General features: G+C 42.2%; 2 long non-coding RNA genes across 5 annotated transcripts in view; one reads left to right on the top strand and one right to left on the bottom strand.

Annotated features, from left to right (window-relative positions):
- LOC112807334 (uncharacterized) overlaps window positions 1–18,556 on the bottom strand; it is a 23,420-nt gene extending 4,864 nt beyond the window's left edge. For 2 of the 4 annotated variants that reach the window (XR_012375180.1, XR_012375179.1), the window contains exons 1-4: window positions 16,632–18,556; window positions 15,856–15,939; window positions 15,267–15,337; window positions 4,620–4,683 (exon numbers count right to left, since the gene is read on the bottom strand). This is a non-coding gene — a long non-coding RNA (uncharacterized lncRNA). The remainder of the gene's footprint in view (window positions 1–4,619; window positions 4,684–15,266; window positions 15,338–15,855; window positions 15,940–16,631) is intronic. The other 2 variants (XR_003204061.2, XR_012375182.1) reach the window with 2 other exon arrangements.
- A 69-nt stretch (window positions 18,557–18,625) lies between these two features.
- On the top strand, window positions 18,626–21,036 carry LOC112807326 (uncharacterized). The gene is made up of 2 exons (XR_003204059.2): window positions 18,626–19,017; window positions 19,970–21,036. It is a non-coding gene; the product is annotated as an uncharacterized lncRNA (long non-coding RNA).
- The last annotated feature ends 507 nt before the right edge of the window (window positions 21,037–21,543 follow it).

Below are 21,543 nucleotides of genomic sequence, written 5' to 3'. Positions count from 1 at the left end.
TACATATAAGTTGTTACCCACCACGATCACGCCCCTGCTCCCCCCCCCCCCCCCCCCCCCCCCCCCCCCCCCCCCCCGCCATCCCAGCCAGACGGCAAACATGTTGAGAACAAAGGCAGAGCCTTCTCCTTTTGGGGGAACCTCACAGTGCATTCGGCACGGAGTACGCAGAAATGAGAGCCTTGCAGATATTTACTACACTTGCGTTTTAACAACAAAAGCAATCAGAAAAACTTAATTTTCTGAGGTAGAATGTGATAAAATACTACCCCCAAATTCTTTCTGTGTAACAAACCTCCCCCTGTGAAAACTCTGGCCCTACCTGGCAGGGCCGTTCTCTGTCGGGTACCATTCTTCCTCTGAGAACTACAATCACAACTGCTCTTTTATCAGGATGAAAAACAGATACCAAATTTGTGTAGGGGGTAATTAATAGCCAACAGCAAGTCTTTGCGTTAATTCAGCGGCACATGAACGAGTTGTGAAAATTCCCTTTGCCAGAGAAACAATCGGCTGTTTTACCACTCACCCAGCAACCTTTATTTCCCACTTGGCCCTATACTTATGGCTTTTATGGGGATAAAAGAGGCTGGGAACTCTGTGTTGGATAAATTTGATATCTGTCCAACCAATGATAACAATTCACATTTAAGTGCATATTGTTAAAACCGTAACCTCTGTCCCAGACTCTAAGCTATTTCATAATACGGGTATTTTCAAGACTTTCAGATGCCAAATGGCTCCCCAATCTAGAAAATTATCTTACTGTTCAGCCAGTCAGGGGTTTGGTCTTGCACAGAGCCAGTTTCGACAAAGTTCCTGAAACACAACGTGTTCTGAGAAATTAGAAAATATGCAGCGTGTATCTGTTACGTGATTATAACTCGGTTTCTGAGGGGGGCTCATGCTGAGTGGTTCTGCTCCAAGATTCACCCCCAACACTACTACCCCCACACGTCTACCTCTTGCCCACTTTCCTCTGGTGGCTCACAGACCTTCACTTCTGACTACACAACACAGTTCAGGCCTTCCCCAATTCCGAGCTGCCGAGACCAGAATACGTGGCTGAAACACTTGAATACTCATGTGAAATGAACTCAACTTCTGCTTTTGGGTCATTTAGTAACAGTTGCTCTAGTTCCTTTTCTTCTATTAAGCAATTCTACTTACCAGAAAAAAATATAACCAACAAAGGATTCTTTTTTTGTTTGTTTACACCACGTACTAAAAGCAGTGATAGTGAACTAAACCATGCCTACTCTGTGCTCAGATGGCAATGTCACATGTGGCTGCGTGACATGAGCCCTTTCAGAAGAGAAATAAGAAAGAACTTAAATGACAAGAAAAAATTGTTTTTACAAAGAAAAAAGAAGCGTGGTTTAATTGTGATTTGACTCAACAAGAGACACATCCTGCTTGGCGCAAAAATGCTGAGACTCTTGGGCAAATGATCAGGTTGATGTTGAATATACCTGTTTATGATTTCCATCTTTTTCCAGATGCTCAACTCCACAGCCTAGTCTAGAACTACTAACTACATCCTGTTAAAGCACAGGAAGAAAATGGATGCTTTCTTCCTAGGAAGGCTCCACCTAGAAATAAACACTATCCCTGCCCTATCCATTCTCAAGCCTGCATTCCTGACTTCCTACCTGCACCAAGCAACGCTGTGTCTATCACCTCAACCATGCTGCTATTGTGTAGATGAATTAACTGTGACAAGATGAAGTGATTTGCTCAGGATGGGATCACCAGAACTGGAACCCAGGTGCTCTTTTGCCCAAGGTTATACAAGTAATTAACGGAAGGTGATATCATTCCCTGATTTCCAGCTTCCAGCAACACCCAACTTCCCCGCCCTCTAGCGTCGGCCTCAATACACCTAACCCGGGCCTCGCACACAATGGCAATGTCTTACTGCTGTACCATGCATTTGAATCCAGTTTCTTCAACGCCATTTGGTTGAGTGCTGCCTGTCTTAGATGCAGGGCTGATATACAAAATATTTAACAACTGGTATGGCCTAGGCACTGACCGGTAAACCTAACACTGGCTTAGTGTTAAGGACTGAATATACTCCAGAGCACTGCTCCCTGGGAGCCTTCTCATTTTTCATTGCCTCCCAGGCACCCCTCCCCCTACTTCTGACCCTACTAGAGAACAGGCAGGCATTGGCCAAATGGCCTAAGGGATTACATGCTTTTGCTGGGCTCTGATGGGCCAGGGAAGAACTGGCGATTGAACGCTGCCCTTGGAATGGCTGCCTGGGAACAGGATGCATTCTCTAGCCCGCTTGGAGGCAGCCCAGCACTGAGTCTGGCTCTAGTCCAGTCTGGTTCCAAAGCTAGGAGGGAGTATGTGACAATGCGCTATGAGTGCTCCCCAGTTCCTCAGTTGAGGCTGGAGGTGGGAAAGGGGAGGGTTTGTTAAAGGCAGATCTAAAATATGAGTAGGCGAAGAACACAGGGTGAAGTCATTTGAGAAGAATGATGGCTTCTCAGATTCTGGTGTAGACTACATTGGAAAAGATTTTTTTTTTTGAAAGTTGCTTTTACTGGGGTGCCTGGGTGGCTCAGACGGTTAAGCGTCTGCCTTCGGCTCAGGTCATGATCCCAGGGTCCTGGGATCAAGTCCCACATCGGGCTCCCTGCTCAACAGGGAGTCTACTTCTCCCTCTCCCTCTGCCTCTCCCCCTGCTTGTGCTCTCTCTGTCTCTCTCGCAAATGAATAAATAAAATCTTAAAAATAAATAAATAAATAAAAGTTGCTTTTACTGTCTCCTATAGAATATAAGGGTCCCTCATAATTTTAGTTCAGTGATAGAAACTAGCTACATGCTAACTGGAAAGAGTGTGCATGGGCTTTGGCATTCCACCAATCGGGTCCAAGCTCCTTCCTTGTGAGGAAGAGAGCACACTTCCTATTTACCTAGAAATGATGCATTGGCAGGGAGGGTTCATGGATTCAAGATGAGTCTAGGAAAAAGGAAGTTAGTGAATAATAATTTGTCAGTGCCTCTCTACCATAATGCAAGAAAGATGGGACTCTGTTCTCCATGACTGGTCGTCTTAAACGTAAGTACTTGTAGGATAAGTACAGATGGGATAACTAGCTCCCCTTGTCCAAGGGCCATGTTCCCTGAGAACAGCCAACTGCCTCTGCCCTGATTCTACACCCAACAATCTGCCTTCAGATCTACAATCCGGTTTCCTGAGTAGACTTGCTTTAGAGCATCCTGTATACATAACCGGCCCCAATGTTCAAACAAAGCCTTTCTCCTATTGCATTGTTTTTCATATTGGAGTCTTTAATCAAATATTCAGAGGTCCATGGATTCCTTAGGGTAATCTTTAAATGCTGTGTTTTCATTTGAAAGATACATAAAAATTTTAACACAAGCATCACCTGGATCACCACCTTTTTACAGAGTAATGCCATGTAATACCAATACCCAGACTGGATTTACCTTTATGATTATTTCAATCAGGTGATCACCTAAAGTCTCATAATGTAAGTATGAAAGCAATATTTCTCAAATGGGGATATATTCAAGGGTCCACAAGTTCAAGTCTGAAAAACATTTCCTATTATAAAAAACATGACAAGCTGATTTATACATCAGTCTCTTTTAAGTTTGACTATGATGAATTAATCCCTCTCAGCTTAATCACCCTGAGTGAAGGGCCCAATAATTATTGCATCTGTAAAGCTAAGTATCAGATCTGTGTTATCTGTCCCGATATACTGCCAGTCAGTGAAGCAACCAGCCAGGTGGCCTCCTCCTGAAAAGCTCTTCTCTCTTCTCTGTGACACATGGATTGTGACCGGCTAATTAGACAAACTAATCTTGGATTTGAAATAGAAAATTTTCTGATCTTGGGTAAGCCCCCTAATCTCCACTCTCAACTCTGTTAAATGCAGGCACAGCTAATACTACTGCTACTAACAGGGATGTTGGGCTAATCACTTCAGACTTTCTGCCATGCCAGCTCTGTCTGGGCCTGCTCCTGAGTCAAGACCCTTAACTTAAGGGGATGACAATGTACCAAGGGACCGATGAGATGGGAGAGGCATGAGAGAGAACATTTGGAGAAAGTTACCCCTGAGGTCTGGAGGGTAGCTCTGATAGGGCTGTAAAAAGTTCCTTTAGGCAAACAGTGCATCTGAAAGACATCTCCCAGTCAGCAGTTTGGGATGCAAATAAGAAAGTAACAAAGGGGACTCACTGGCTCTTGTAACTAGAAGTGCAGAGGTGGATCAGGCTTCAGGTGTGGACTCTGGCTCAGCACTGCCCTCAGGACAATTTCTTCCTGCCACTCTGCCCTGCCCAACACAGCACTGGCTCCGCTCTCAGGTTGGATCTCCTCATGAACACAGGATGGCTGCCAGCAACATGTGGACCATGCGCTTCCTTATTTGGGGATGCTTCTGCTCAGCATTCCAAGCAAAAAATTCCAAGATTCACCCTGATTAGGGTCCTCATTGATATCTCTCTTCTCCAACATTCACATCTAATCAGTCGGAAAATGATTGGTTCTGCCTTCAAAACATATACAGCATCCAACCACCTCTCCCCATATCCGCCGCTACCACCCCGTTCCCAGCCATCAACATCTCACCTGTATTACCAGAGTTGTCTGCCTGTTTCTGCTCCTATTCCCCCTGTAGCAGCCTGGGTGATACCTTAAAAATGTAAGTCAGATCATGTCACTGCTCAGAATCTTCCAGTGGCTCCCCATCTCACGTGAGTATAAGCCAATGACCTCGCAATGCCCTATAAACGCATGACCTGGCTCCCCGTACCCTTTCAGACCTCAGCCCCTGTCACGCCACTCCCTTTCTCATGCCAGATGTACTCAGCTTCTGACCAGGGACGTTAGACTGGCTGTCCTCTTTGCCTGGGACACTCAGCTTCTGGAGAGCCACATGGCTCACTCTCCAGTCACTCTGCCAATGAGGCCCACCCAGGATGGCCCACTGAAAACCGCAATACACTCTGCACTCACAACCTCCCTACCCAGCTTATTTTTTTCTACAGTACTGCCCACCTAGTGTATTTATCGATTTACTGGCTCTTTCCTCCTAGTTAGAATGTAAGGGACTTGTGTCTATTTGTTTCACTGATGCAGGTGCCAAAAACTTTGTTGAACAAACGAATGAATCAAAGAATCAATGAATCAATGGGACTGGCTCTGACACCCCATCTACTTCCGAACTCTTAGCAGGGGAAATGCCTAAGGCCATAAAGTTAGGAGTAGGACCTACCAAAGTTGGACTATGCTGGGTGTCTCCAAAGTTTGGAATTTCAATTATGCTCTAAGAAAGAAACTGATATGAATCAATAAACAATCGGTAAGGTGAACAGCACCTGTGGTGCTTATTAAAAATGATGGTTCTTGGATCCAACCACAAACTTACAAATCAAAATTTCAAAGGGCAGGGATCATAAATCTCCTTCTTCGGGGAGCCTGGGTGGCTCAGTGGTTAAGCATCCGCCTTTGGCTCAGGCCATGATCCCGGGGTCCTGGGATCGAGCCCCGCATGGGGCTCCCTGCTCCACGGGAAGCCTGCTTCTCCCTCTCCCACTCCCCCTGCCTGTGTTCCTTCTCTCGTTGTGTCTGTCTCTATCAAATAAATAAATAAAATTTAAGAAAAAAATAAATCTCCTTCACTAGTCTGAGGTGTATATATAAATAGTTGGCAGGAGCAACACAGGTGTACTATGAGACTTAACAAGTATGATGAAGAGAACTGAGATATAATAAATGGTCCTAATCCACGAGAAGAAAGAGAGTATAAATGGAGCAAAGAAGATGTTCTTGGATTTAGGAAAAGGAAACCCAAAGGCCCAAACTTGGGGAGCAGTTTTCTAGTACTGCCAAAGGGACAAAGACTAGATCTAGGGATTACAGATAATCTGGTCACAGACAGGACTACGAGGTAATTCATCTGGCTTCACAACGTGAATCAGTCTGCAGAACCATCTGTATCAGTTTATTAGGGCTGCCCTAACAAAGAAAGTTTAAACCAACTAGCTAGTTTGAACGATTTATTGTCCCACAGACCTGGAGACTAGACCTTTGAGATCAGAGTGTCAGCAAAATTGGTTCCTTCTGAGTAAGGGCTGTGAAGAAGAATTCCTTCCGTGCCTGTCCCCCAGCTTTTGGTGGTTTACTGGTAATCTTTGGTAACCTATATATATATATATATATATACATAATCTTGGTTTATAGAAGCATCACTCCAATCCCTGAATCTCTGCCTGCATCTTCACACCATTTCCTCCCTCTCTATGTGTCTGTGCCCAAATTTCACTTCTTTTTTGTTAATTTTTTAAATTAATTTATTTATTTGAGAGAGAGAGCACATGCAAGTGAGGGGGGCAGGGGGAAGGGGCAGAGGGAGAGAGAGAGAGAAGCAGACTCCATGCTGCACGTGAGGCCTGACCCAGGGCTAAGTCCCAGGACCCTGAGATCATAACCTGAGCCAAAACCAAGAGTCAGTCCCTCAACTGACTGCACCACCCAGGTGCCCCTTCACCTTTTTCTTATTATAAAGATGATGTTACAGAAGCATATGTACTGATGTATACAACTGTTTACATCCTATTGTTACGGAAAAAATGCAGGTTTTATATTTGTATGTATATATGTCTATATGTATAATTATACATTTAAAATATTTCCTTTTGGGGATGCCTGGGTGCCTCAGTCGGTTAAGAATCTGCCTTCAGCTCAGGTCATGATCCCAGGGTCCTGGGATCGAGTCCTTCCTCCGGCTCCTTGCTCAGCAGGGAGCCTGCTTATCCCTTGTCCCCTCCCCCTGCTTGTGCTCTCTCTCTCTCTCTCTCTCTCTCTCTGACAAATAAATAAAATCTTTTTTTTTAATTTTCCTCTTGAATATTTACACACACAGGCAAAAATCTGGAAGAATACTTTTTTTTTTTTTAATTTGAGAGAGAGAGAGGAAAAAAAACACGAGCAGGATGGGCAGAGAGAGAGGAGAGAGAGAGAAACTTAAGCAGACTCTGCACTGAGCACAGAGCCCAACACTGGGCTCCATCTCACAACCCTGAGATCATGACCTGAGCAGAAACCAAGAGTCAGTCACTTAATGGACTGCGCCACCCAGGCACCCCATGGAAGAATACTTCTAGGTTGAAACTTAGGATCTTTGGGAGTTGGGGTTCTGGCTCGATTATTATTTACTTTTGTTTGCTTAAATCTCCATTTCTTGATTTTTCCATATAAATACGCAATATTCAAAAAGCTGGTATTTTTATGTCACTTAAATATAATTAGATTAACATTTTGTTAAATTTCATGCCAGTTTATAGGACTAGAATTTGCTTTTGACATTTTAATAATCATATTTAATTAATCTCTGCATCTGAAGGAGTTTTTAGGTGTTGTTTGTTGAACAATAAAATTATCATTGTTTTTATTCAATTTATTTAAACTAAAAAAGAAAAAATGTTCACCCATTTCTCTTACTCCCACCACGCCCTGCCTCTGGCAACCACCAATCTGTTCTCTGTATCTATGAGCTTAATTATATTTTTTTGTCTAGATTCCACATAACATATAAGAGAGATCATACAGTATTTGTCTTTCTCTCTCTTAGTTCACGTAGCACAATACTCTCAAGTTCTGTTCATGTTATCGCAAATGGCAAACTTTCAGTCTTTTATGGCTAAGTAATATTCTGTGTGTGAGGGGAGGGGTATACCCCAATTTCTTTATCCATTTATCTATCCACGAATGGACACTGGCCGCTTACATGTCTCGCACTGTAAATAATGCAGCAACGAACATGGGGGTGCATATATCTTTTTGAATCAGTGTTTTCATTTTCTTCAAATAAATATCTAGGAGTGGAATTGCCAGATCATGTAGTAGCTCGATTTTTAATTTTTTGAGGATCCTCCATACTGTTTTCCACAGCCACTGCACCGATTCACATTCCCATCAATGGTGCATAAGAGCTCCCTTTGCTCCATGTCCTCACCAACATTTATTTCTTCTCTTTTTGATAAGTCATTCTAACAGGTGTGAGGTGATAGCTCCTTGTGGTTTTCATTTGCATTTCCCTGATGATTAGTGATGTTGAGCACCTTTCCATGAACCTATTGGCCATCTATGTGTCTTCTTTGGAAAAATGTCTAGACCCTCTGCCCATTTTTTAATTGGATTCTTTGGGTTTTCACTACTGAGTTGAGTTCTTTATATATTTTGGATATCAGGCCCTTATTAGAGATATGATTTGCAAATATTTTGTCCCATTCAGTAGGTTGAGCTTTCATTTTGTTGATTGTTTCCTTTGCTGTGCAGAAGCTTTTCAGTTTGATGTAGTCCCACTTGATTATTTTGCTTTTGTTGCTTTTGCTTTTGGTGTCAGATTCAAAAAATCATCGCTAAGGGGAGCCTGGGTGGCTCAGTCAGTTAAGTGTGCGACTCTTGATTTTGGCTCGGGTCATGATCTCAGGGTCTTGAGATCGAGCCCTGCAACAGGCTCTGCACTAAGCGTGGAGCCTGCTTAAGATTCTCTCTCTCCTGGGGCGCCTGCGTGGCTCATTCATTAAGCGTCTGCCTTCAGCTCAGGTCATGATCCCAGGGTCCTGGGTTCCAGCCCCACATCGGGCTCCCTGCTCAGCGGGAAGCCTGTTTCTCCCTCTCCCGCTCCCCCTGCTTGTGTTCCCTTTCCCGCTGTGTCTCTCTCTGTCAAATAAATAAAATCTTAAAAAAAAAAAAAAAGATTCTCTCTCTCCCTCTAGCCCTCCCCCCGCCCCTCCGTTCACACATGCACACTCTATTAAAAAAAAAAAAATCATCACCAAGACCTATGTCAAGGATCTTACCATCTATGTTTGCTTCTAGCAATTTTATGCTTTCAGGTCTTACATTCAAGTATTTAATTCATTTTGATTTAATTTTTGTGCATATTGTAAGATAGTGGTCTAGTTTCATTCTTTTGCACGTGGCTGTCCAATTTTCCTAAGACCATTTACTAAAGGGACTGTCCTTTCTCCATCACATATTCTTGGCTCCTTTTATAATTGACTGTATATGCATGGGTTTATTTCGGGGCTCTCTATTCTGTTCTATTGATCTGTGTCGTTTTTAATGCCAATACCATATTGTTTTAATTACTATAGATTTGTAATAGTTTGAAATCAGGGAGTGTGAAATTAGGGAAACAAAGTTTCCAGCTTTGTTCTTCTTTCAAAAAATTGCTTTAGCTATTCAGGGTTTTTTATTGTTCCATACAAATTTTAGGATTTTTTTCTTTTTTTTTTAGGATTGTTCTATTTCCATGAAAAATGCCATTGGAATTTTGGTAGAGATTACACTGAAACTTAAGATTGCTTTGGGTAGTATAGACATTTTAATAATATTGATTCTTCCAATCCATGAGCATGAAATATTTTTCCATATATTTGTGTCTTCAATTTTTTGCATTAATGTCTTGTAGTTGGTTTTTGTTTTTTGGGTCTGTTTTTTTTTTAATATTTTATTTATTTGACGAGAGAGAGAGACAGTGAGAGAGGGAACACAAGCAGTGGGAGAGACAGAAGCAGGCTTCCCACTGAGCAGGGAGCCCGATGCAGGGCTCAATCCCAGGACCCTGGGATCATGACCTGAGCCGAAGGCAGACACTTAACAACTTAGCCACCCAGGCGCCCCTTGTAATTTTTAATATACAAGTTTTTCACCTCCTTGGTTAAATTCTTTCCTGGCTATTTTATTCTTTTTTATGTAATTATAAATGAGATTGTTTTAATTCTCTTTCTGATAGCTCATCATTAGTCTATAAAAATGCAACATGTTTTTGAGCATAAATTTTGTGTCCTACAATTTTATTGAATTCATTTATTCTAACAGCTTTCTGATGTATTCTTTAGGGTTTTCCTGTATATATTATTATGTCATCTGCAAATAGTGAATTTTACTTCTTTCTTTACAGTTTGGATGACTTTTACTTCTTTTTCTATGACTTTCAATACTATGTTGAATAAAAGTGCAAGAGTGGGCATTCATATCTTATTCCTGATTTTAGAGGAAAAGCCTTCAACTTTTCACCATTGAGTATGATGTTAGCTGTGGACTTGTCATATATGGCCTTTATTATGTTGCGGTATGTTCCTTCTATACCCACTTGGTTGAGAGTTTTTATCATAAATGGATGTTGAATTTTGTCAAATGCTTTTTCTGTATCTATTGAGATAATCGTATGATTTTTATCCTTCATTTTGTTAATTTGGTGTATCACACTGACCGGTTTGCAGACATTGAACCATCCTTGCATTCCTGGAAAAGGCCCACTTAATCCATGGTATATGATCCTTTTAATGTATTGTTGAATTTGGTTTGTTAGCATTTTATTGAGGATTTTTGCATCTATGTTCAGCAGGGATAATGGCCAGTAATTCTCTTTTCTTGTCGCACCTTTGCCTGGTTTTGGTATCAGGGTAATGCTGACCTTGTAAAATTTGTTTATGAGTTCCCTGCTCTTCTATTTTTTTGGAAGAGTTTGAGAAGGATTTGTATTAATTCTTTGAATGTTTGGTAGAATTCACCAGTGAAGTCATCTGGTCCCAGACTTTGTTTGTTGGGGGGGGTTGATTATTGATTCAATCTCCTTACTAGTAATCAGTCTATTCAGATTTTCTATTTCATCATGATTCAGTCTTGGTAGGCTGTATGCTTCTAGGAATTTATCCATTTCTTCTAGGTTGTCCAATTTGTTAGTGTAAATTGTTCATAGTTCGGCTGTAACATCTCCTCTTTCATTTCTGATTTTATTTGGGTCCTCTTTTTCTCTTGGTGAATATAGCTATGTGCTTTCAATTTTGTTTATCTTTTCAAAGAACCAGCTCTTAGTTTCATTCATCTTTTCTATTGGCTTTTTAGTCTCTATTTCATTTATTTCTGCTCTAATCTTTGTTTTTCCTCCCTTCTACTACCTTTGGGCTTCATTTAGTCTTCATCTAGTTTCTTGAGGTGTAATTAGGTTTTTACTTGAGATTTTTCTTGTTTTTTTAAGATTTTATTTATTCATTTGAGAGAGACAGAGAGGATGAGCAGGGGGAAGGGCAGAAGGAGAGGGAGAGGGGGAGTAGAGGGAGAGAGAGAGGGGAAGCAGACTCCCCACTGAGCTGGGAGCCCAACATGGGGCGTGATCTCTGAACCCCAAGATCATGACCTGAGCCAAAATCAGATGCTAGACTGAGCCAGCCAGATGGCCCTCTTATTTCTTGAGGTAGGAATTTATCACTATAAACTTCCGTTTTAGAACTGCTTTTACTCTTAACTATAGAGAACAAACTGATGGGTTACTGAAGGGGAGGTGGGTGGGGGGATGGGCTAAATGGGTGATGGTTAAGGAGGACACTTGTGTGATGAGCATCGGGTGTTGTATGTTAGTGATGAATCACTAAATTCTATATCTGAAACTAATATTACACTGTATGCTAACTGAAATTTAAATAAAAACTTGGAAAATGGGGTGCCTGGGTGACTCAGTAGGTTAAGTAGCCAACTTTTTTTTTTTTTTTAAGTAGCCAACTCTGGATTTTGGTTTGGGTCATGATCCCAGGGTCGAGGGATCAAGCCCCACATTGGGCTCTGTGCTGAGCATGAAGTCTGCTTAAGATTCTCTCTCTCCCTCTCCTTTTGCCCCTCTCCCTGCATTTGCTTGCACTCTCTCTCTCAAAAAAAAAAAAGGAAAGAAAGGAAAAAATAACTGCTTTTGCTGCATCCATAAATTTCAGTATGTTACATTTCCATTTTCATTTGTTTCAAAGCATTTTTTTATTTCTCTTTTGATTTGTTTGTTGAACCACTGGTTATACAATAGCATGTTTTTAATCTCCACATGTTTGTGAATTTTCCAGTTTTCTTCATGTAATTAATTTCTAGTTTCATACCACTGTGGTCAGAAAAGTTGCTTGATATGATTCATTCCTCTTAAATGTCTTAGTACTTGTTTTGTGACATATGATTTATCTTGGAAAATGTTCCATGTATACTTAAAAAGAATGTATATTCTGTTGCTTTTGGATGGAACACTCTGTATATATTATATCTACTAAGTCCATCTGGTCTAACGCATCATTTAAGGCCAATGTTTCCTTATTGATTTTCTGTCTGGATGATCTACACATTATTGTAAGTTGGGTATTAATGTCCTCTACTAGTATTGTATTGTTATTTTTCCTTTATGTCTGTTAGTATTTGCTTTATACATTTAGATGCTTCTATATTGGGTACCTATTTATAAATGTTGTATCTTTTTATTGGATTGACCCCTTTATCATTATGTAACACCCTTCCTTGTGTTTTACAGTCTTTTGTTTTAAAGTCTATTTTGTCTGATAGAACTATAGCTATTCCAGCTTTCTTTTGGTTTCCATTTGCATGGAATATCTTCTTCCATCCCTTCACATTCAGTCTGTGTGTGTCCTTACATCTAAAGTGAGTCTTTTGCAGACAGCATATTTTTTTACCCATTCAGCCACTCTGTCTTTTGATTGGAGAATGTCGTCCATTTATATTTAAAGTGATTATTGATAGGTATGTGTTTATTGCCATTTTGTTCATTGTTTTCTGGCTGTTTTTACAGTTCCTCTCTGTTTCTTTCTTCTGTTGCCCTCTTCCTTGGTGGTGGGATGACTTTCTTTAGTGGTATGCTTACATTCCTTTCTATTTAACTTTTGTGTATTTACTATAGTTTTTGCTTTGTGATTACATTAGGCTTATCTGTGACAACTTATTTATATAACAGTTTAAGTTGATAACAATTTAATTTGATCCCATCCCTTTTTTACAAAGGACCATTTTATATAATCCCAGTCATATTGGATTAGATGTCACTCTACTCTGAATCTTAACTAATTTCATCTGCAATGACTCTATTTCCTAATAAAGTCACATTCCAAGGTACTGGGGTTAGGACTTCAATATATGAATTTGTTGGGGACACAATTCAACCCATAACACATCCATTTCTCTCTTGTGATTTTAAGATCACTAAACAACCGTCTGATTACTAGGATGGTTCCCCAAGGTACCCAGGATTTAGCAGTGAGAGTCCAGGAGAACATATATGAGTCTTTTGGTCACTAGAGATGAATGTCTCCATTGTAAAGTGGCATTCTGTTCTTTCAAGAGTCTCAAGTGAGCATGAATCAGTCTCTTGGAGCCTGGTCACTCTGGTTGTATTGACAATGTGACTTTTGGGGACTACACAATAGTGATGACCTCTCATTAGGCCCTTTTTGCAGAATTGGTTGACTTCTCTCTCTGACATTAATGTATCCTCTCTATAACTGCAATCTCTCTATAACTCTATCCATCTTAGAAGATTAAAAAAAAAAAACAGCTAGCAATGCTAGAAGATGTGCCTAGTGCACATCCTTCACCAGTCCTGTTTCTCACGGGGTTTCCGTAGTGTAGTGGTTATCACATTCGCCTGACACCAGTCCTGTTTCTCAGCAATCTCCACACCCAATCTATTTCTAAGGCTCTAGGCCTGACATCCTCAGAAATGAAGGCTGTCATACTGTGTGCCCTCATTAAAAAGGGAATAGAGGTACCTGCCTCACAGGTGGAGAATCCCAGATATTTTGCCACAGATAATCCATTCTTTCACCAGCCCCGTCTTCCCTGAACAACAGGTATTTTGAAAAGGAGTAAACTTCTGAAAGTTAGTACTGCAGACCAAGGTAGATAGAGCTATCAACCCAGGAAAATACCCACCTGCCTTTACTACACTCTCTGGCAGGATAGCCCCCAATACTTTTTGTAACTTGGAACCTCCACTGAGGAGAAGGAAGGTCTTGATTTCAACTTCAACAAATATTCTTGTTTGCATATCCTTTTCTGGTTCCATCAAATATCTTGCAAGTCCTATGTCCATGGAGAGAACCCAAGGCTAAGACTTAAGTGGAGGTTCTTTAGGGGCCCCAGACATTATCATAAACTAGGAAAACTGTTTTCTTATATTAGCTTAGATATTTTATCAATTAATCTCCTTGTTCTAGCTGTGGAAAAGGATATCATCAAATGGCCTTAAAATGGCTCAGGTATGGCTGGTTAAATATATGACATGAACTCTGTGGACCATTAGCACTAACTCTAAGTTTGAGAGTTTTAGATCCACTCCAGCTTTCTTTAAAACTCAAAACAGAGCAGCCAAAACTTGAGTGCAATAAGATTTCCAAGTCCAATTGATGCCAGATGCATTGAATACTAGGAGGCTACTCTTTAACACAGTATTTTTCAAATATCAATTTACTGGGTTGACATACTAATTTCATATCAATTTACTGGGTTGACATAAATTCACTAGGTCATGACTGGCATTTTTTAAATATAACAGTATAGGACAGTTATGCTGTATGCTTAAAATCAGTTATTTATTCTAAAATGTGTTTATATCAATTACATAAAAATAAAATATGAGTGCAAAAAAAGAAAACTCAAAACAAATAAAATTTAAAACCAGACATGAAAAATGACATAAAAATGAAGTTGAATGCTTTGAAAAAAGAAGATCACTAAAAAATAAATAACAAAATAAATAAGTCATAAAAACTGATGTCAAATTAGTTGCAAGCTAGAAAACTGTAAGAGATGAGGAAAGAAATTATAAAGGCTAAAAGAACTCCACAGTAATATTGTTTTACAAGTGCCTTAAGCTCTTTCTACCACTATAGAAAAGCAAAGGTTGGAAATCTTAAACCCAAAATATCAAGAGTGGGGCTTATATAAGAAAAACAAGGAGTATTTCCAATCAGCAGACCCACACAGTGAGTCTAACACCAAAAATTGGGGAATGAACATAAAATTACACGTTTTAAGTAAAAATAAAAAGTTTAAGGCTTAAATTGTCTTGTAAGTCTACACCATACATGTTAAAAGGACTCATATATTTTTAAACTTTGGCCATTCCTCAGAGTATGATGAAATAGAGTATCACCTATCAACAAAGGAAGGAATCACAAGGCATACCTTTAATGTACAAAAGAATGTAGTCAGATGACTAGAGTATAAGATAATATGATCAGAGCAAAGTACAGAAAAAAATAATAATCTCACATCAGGAAGGACTCACCATTTATGAGCTACAGATTTGCAATTAGCCCAGATAACTAGTTTTCTCTAATGCTTTCCTGCCTCCGCATTCTTGCTGCCCTCTTGCCCCACCAGAACTGGGTATACCTTCATATCCCACTGGCTGCTGTGTTTGCCTACTCAGGGACCTACCAAAGCCGCTAAGGTAATTCCCTATACGCCGTTGTTTATACACACATGTCCATCATCGAGACACCAAGCTCCTGGAAGATAAAGAACCAGGTCTTGTCTTGTCTTCCCAGCATCAGCCTGAGGCTTGGCACTTGGTTGGTATTCAGTAAAATTTTTTTTAAAGATTTTATTTATTTATTTGGGGCGGGGGGAGAGAGCACAGAGGGAGAGTGAGAGGGAGAAGCAGATTACCGCTGAGCAGGGAGCTCAACGTGGGGCTCGATCCCAGGACCCTGAGACCATGACCTGAGCCGAACGCAGACACTTAACGGACTGAGCCACCCAGGCGCCCCGGTATTTAGTAAACTTTTGTTGAATGAATGACTATGCACTCATAAGTCAAGGTGTTGTCCTAATTTTCAATAAAAATGGAAGGTAACTCAGTTTGAAGTAAATTGTAAATTTGGCAATTAAAAAAAGGGGGTTACAGTAATACAAGCAGGAGGGCACTGGTGCATTTTTCAGCTCAAAAAGAGAATCACTGGAAAGGTCAAAGTTCACTAGACTTCTACAGCTTGGTTGAAACAACCATTAAAACCATTCTACTCACGTTGCCTTGACTCTGGATTTAATATGAACCCTTCTTTGATTTTGGTTCCCTGTTTGAGATCTTGACATTTCAAAGGAAGTCCCCCTAAATAGTCAAGACAAGATTCTGGTCACTGAAAAGGAAATGTAGAGACATTTTACGTCTCTAGAGTAGAGACAACTGATAAGTTGATTTTCTAGTACAAATCAGAAAAGACTGGCGGGCCTGGGAAAACAACGGTGGAAAACTATTGCTTTATTCTTAGGCTTGTCCCTCCATCTCTAAATACCCGAAATATGGGGCGCCTGGGTGGCTCAGTTGGTTAAGCGACTGCCTTCGGCTCAGGTCATGATCCCAGAGTCCCGGGATCGAGTCCCACATCGGGCTCCCTGCTCAGCAGGGAGTCTGCTTCTCCCTCTGACCCTCTTCCCTCTCGTGCTCTCTATCTCTCATTCTCTCTCTCAAATAAATAAATAAAATCTTAAAATAAAATAAATACCCAAAATATGGTTTTTATTAGCTAAATTACATAAACAATTAAAGCACTTTTCCTGAATAACAGTGTAATACATACTGACTGTAGAAAAGCTGCAAAGGACTAAAAAGTATAAAGCAAGAGAAAAAAAAAACATACTCATAATCCTACTACACCAGGGCATCTACTCATTTGGCACATTCACTTTCAGTTGTCTTTTTTGCAGTTTTCTTTATATAGTTGAGATTACTATACATGATACCTTTTTATACGGTCTTAAACTAACAAGATAAGTTCTCATATTAGGTTTTCTTCTACTTACCCTGCCCCGTGAAGAGTTTTCCTTTTCCATAACTCCAAATTTTCTAGAAAAATCTCTCTCTAGATGATAAAATCAGTGAGACTTTATTAATCAATCAAAAATGTTTATTGAATACAAGCTATGTACAATGTATCAAACTGATATTGAGATAAACACACAGAAATTAAAAAGGGACTATGTTTGAAGAAATTAAAGAGCAGGCTGAAAAAACAAACCATCTGTACACAAACAAAACTTGTCAAGTAACCCCTGTTTAATTAGTTAGGTGATAACGGGGTACAGAAGGGGGGAATACCAAAGGTAGCTTAGGAGTAACTGGGCACTCTGGGCACTGACAGATAAGACTAGATAAACTCTACACGAATCCTTTCACTTAATCCCCCAGTGAACCTTGTGAGGTGGATACTACTATTTCTCCATTTTACAGCAATGGGAACTGCACTGCAAGGAAATACATAATTTTTTTAAAGATTTTATTTATTTTTCAACAGAGAGAGAGAGACAGCGAGAGAGGGAACCCAAGCAGGGGGAGTGGGAGAGGGAGAAGCAGGCTTCCCGCGGAGCAGGGAGCCCAATGTGGGACTCGATCCCAGGACTCTGGGATCATGACCTGAGCTGAAGGCAGACGCTTAACGACTGCACCACCCAGGCGCCCAAGGAAATACATAATTTGACTTAAATCATAAAGCTAATTAGTGGTGGAGCTGAGATTCAGCCAGTCTGTCTCCAGAGTTGGTTTCCTAACCCTGCCTTCTAGATGTCCAAAGGCTTAAAAGAGACTGAAGAGTCAAAGAGGGGGAAATGTCCAATCAAGTGGTAGCGGAAAGGAAAGGAGGAACTTGCAACCTATGGTTGAGAGTAGAGAATAGGCAAGAAGGGGTAAACAGATGCAATATACATCAGTATGTAATGATAAGCTTCCCAGGAGATTACCATGGGCAGGGCAGGAATGAAGGCAAGTTGTGTCTCTACCAGTCTTGTTTGTTTCTACCATTCCTTAAGATGCTCAGTACTGGGGCGCCTGGGTGGCTCACTCGGTGGGGCCTCTGCCTTTGGCTCAGGTCGTGATCTCTGGGTCCTGGGACAGAGTCCCGCATCGGGCTCCCTGCTCGGCGGGGAGCCTGCTTCTCCCTCTGCTCATGTGCTCTCCCTCCCTCTCTCTCTCAAATAAATATATATAAAAAAAAAAAGATGCTCAGGACTCGGGTCATTTTGGAAGACGGGGCTTCCCTGGGGACTTCCTGCCTCACCTTCAGGTAGCCTTGACCCTTCACCCCACTAATACCTAGAGGTCTGGGGAGATGAAGTTCTGTAACAAAGACCCTTCATCCTTCACGGACGCTCACTCCCGCTCACATACCTCGGTACACGCTCGCACTCACACACACCTTCTGCCTGGAATAGAGCCCCCCCCACCACGTCTTCCTCTGCAAGTTTCCAACATGGGGCCCACAGAAGCGAGGAGCTCACGTTCAGAACCGGGAGCGCCTGGGCCGGATGGGGGGGAAGGGCGGGGATCGGACAGGAGTCGCACAGGAACCCCGACCATCAGGCTCCCGCCCCTCAGATCCGAGCACCAGCAGTGCGAGGCGCTCTCGGCCCCCGCCTTCTACCCAAAACACAGCGTGGCCGCGCTCCACTCGTAAGCCCACGCTTAATTAATGGGCCGGAGCACAAGTGAAGCGGCCCCCGCGAGCCGCCGCGCCCTCCGCCAGCCGCCCCTCCTTCCGGGTTTCCGCGCGGACTTCCGCCGATCCCCGGGCCGCCCCCGGCCCCGGGCTGTGCCCCCAGCCTCCAGGGACGCGCGTGCCCAGCGGGGCGGCGGCCTGGCGGCGGGAGCCGAGCTCGAGTCCCGCGGGCAGCGCGGGAACCGGAGCTCGACGCCCCTTCCGACGTCAGGAACCGCTCCTCAGCCCCGTCGCACGCCTTCCCACGGCCCGGCTTTGGGCGGCGGGCGCGGGCGCGTCGCGGCCACCCTCTGCCCCGCCCCGGCAGCGGGCGCACCGCCCCGACAGCCCTTGCCTCGCCTCCTGCGGCCCCTCCTCGAGCCCCCTCCCTGTCCCCTTCCACCCTCTTCCCGCTCGGTTCTCTTCCCCTCTCTCCCGAACTCTGTCCCCTCCTCCTCCCCGCAGCGCTGGGCAGGGAAGGGGCCCCAGGAGAAGGAGCGGACCCCTACCTCCCCAGATTGCTGGAAGCTATGGAACTTGGGGCCCCGGCCGCGCAGCCCGCTGCGTCCCGGAGCTTCTGGACCCAGAGTCTGTAAACACAGCCAGTGACAGTCGCCCAGCAGGTTAAAGGCGCGGAGTTGCGGAGTTGGATTTCCAGGAGGCTCTTTTGGCAAATTAAGCTTTTCACACGGGTGGCTCCTTCCTTAGGACCCGGGGAGGTAAGGCAAGATTGCGTGCATCTCCTTAGAAGTGTTTGGACGCGGAAGGGGCTTAGTGGCCCTGAGGCGCGGTGGAGAGTGGGCAAGATTTTAGGTAAAAGAGCAAAAGTCAGACCCAGCTCGCCCGTGTCCGGCCCTCTACAAGGGGATCTAAGCCCCCTTGACTTTCCTTCCTGTGCCTTCCAGGCCCTTGGCTTGATAGAACCATTTTGAACGCCTTTCCTTGGTGGTCCCCAAGGCTTCACTGGAGAACATTAGAGCCAGTATTTCAGGTTGAGGGAAGGGGATTACAACATCAAATCTTAGAAATTTAGAGTCAACGTTCTGATTTGACCCAAAAAGCAGAACGATGTGCTCAAAAAATAAAATAAAAGTCAGATGGAAGTACAGAAAGATGGTCGGATCTAGAGTAAAAAGATTGGCTTAAATCTTGGCATTACCTCTAGCTAGTTTTAGGTCTTGAATAAGTCAGTGAAGCTCTTTGAGACCATTTCTTCTTCTATAAAATGGAATAATAATTCCTACCCTCGGTGTTGTAAGGAAAAACAGATAATGCATGACAGTGTAAACTATAAAATGTTATACAAATGTAAGCTAATATGTCTTCAGAGATTTCTGGCCTAACCCAAGGAGAAAAAGAAACAAGATAGCTTAAACTTGACTTCCAACAACACCACAATGAAAGCCACATTTCCCAACACTGTTTTAGCCATGCTTTGAAGGAGACCCCAGGGACCTGTGAGACTGTCACAAAATTTTTGCAAAATTGTCTTAACCACGATACTTGTATTTTACCATCATTAAAAAAAAAAACAGCTTGTCATTTAATACATCTGAGAAGAGGGACTGTTATGAATCAAAGACGGAGTGTCAAAATAGTGAAAAAGTAGATAAAGACTAGGAAATACTCAGTTAAACCAAATAAAACAGGTCCTGTGTTGTTTTACTACAGAATTCCTCGGAGCCTTGGGTATGCATACTCTGACTCCAAAAAGATTTCCCGGAATCAGCACATCAGGCTGATGGATCTGTAAAGAAATGCACTTGAACACCACGCCTGTCCTTTATTCACATCTTTATCACAGACAGACTGAACTAATCCATGCTTGGGATTTCTAAGCTTTAGAACCTGAGGCAAATCATTGCAATTTCCCCCTTCTTCATCTGTAGCCAAATGCTTGCAAAGAATTAAACCTCATAGATTCATTAACTGAGCTTTTATTGAGTGCCTGGGTGCCACGCCTAGCACAGGGCTATTGGTACACAAGCACTTCAAGCAAGTAAAAACTTCAGCCCTTGAGTTCCAATCACAGAAGGAGACAAACACAAATAATGAAGTGACAATGCAACTGGCCATTCACTTTGAACAGCTGTCAGTTGAGCAGAGGTCTGGTCTCAAACTCCAAAGCCTACTGAGAAGAGCCAGGGAATATAAAGGCGATGGGCTGGGACTACGGAACGGGAGAAGACAGGCCTGCTCTGCAGGCAGAACCACCATGAAGCATGCACTGATTGTTGATAGGGAGGACCGTGTTACTACATCTCCCAATCTTCCAAGAGAAGCCGGAAATCTGGATTCTGGGAAATCACCTCATTTCTAAATGATGTCAGCTAGTTAAGACTTTTAAAAACACTTGTAGGACCATCAAAACTCATTTCATGTACTGCCGTTGTGTAACTTCCGGTCTGCAGTGACCCATGTGACCAAAATTATTCAAAAGTGTGACAAGAACACAAGAAGTTTGAGAAACACTGCTTTGTAGCTACTATCAATAAAGGAAGTATAAGTGCCAGGTAATATTCAATCTTCATGACATGGAGAAATATTTATAATGGGCATAATAGGTGACGGTCTTATTACTGTTTTGATTGTAATAACCTATGGGAATAAGTCATCAGGATACTGTACCTCAGTGTATCCATCAAAAAACAACAACAAAAACTTGGCTTTACCTTGGTAGCAAAAACCTAAATTTTCCAAAACAAAGCAAATAAAATAGAAATGGTGAGGGGAACCTGCAGGTTTGCTGAATCCAAAATATTGTTTGATAATCCCATTCCTCTAGATTCTCAAAATACTTGAGTTTGGGGAGGAATTGTGGTACACACGTACTATATTTATATAATTACCAATTGTTTCAAAACAGCTACCCCGTACACTTTGCATTTGTTTTGCCAAACGTGTCACCCAACTATAGTTTTTTTGTTTGTTTTTTGAGGGCTGGAGTTGAAAACAAAGATGCTGAAGGGTTTCCTAGTTTGGCTAAGATTACCTCAAGGAGAAACAAATAGTTGATTAATTTGGTCTCCCCTATTTCACTGACTGCTATTTCTCACTCTTCATGGAATCCCCTCTCTCCTTCCTTGGGTTATTAAAAGTTAACCCTCCCCTTCCTTCTCTTCTTCCTGGAGAGGTTATTCATGCCCACAGCTTCTATTATCATATGGTCACTGGGACTCCCAAGTCTGTTGCTCAGGCCTAGCCCTCTATCCTGAATCTAGGTTAATGTGTCCACAGACCAGACA

The sequence above is a fragment of the Callorhinus ursinus genome, unplaced genomic scaffold (genome assembly GCF_003265705.2).
Source record: "Callorhinus ursinus isolate GAN/ISIS: 27379988/994484 unplaced genomic scaffold, GSC_fseal_2.0 scaffold2, whole genome shotgun sequence".
NCBI classification, from domain to species: Eukaryota; Metazoa; Chordata; class Mammalia; order Carnivora; family Otariidae; genus Callorhinus; species Callorhinus ursinus.
This window is presented reverse-complemented; position numbering and strand designations above follow the sequence as displayed.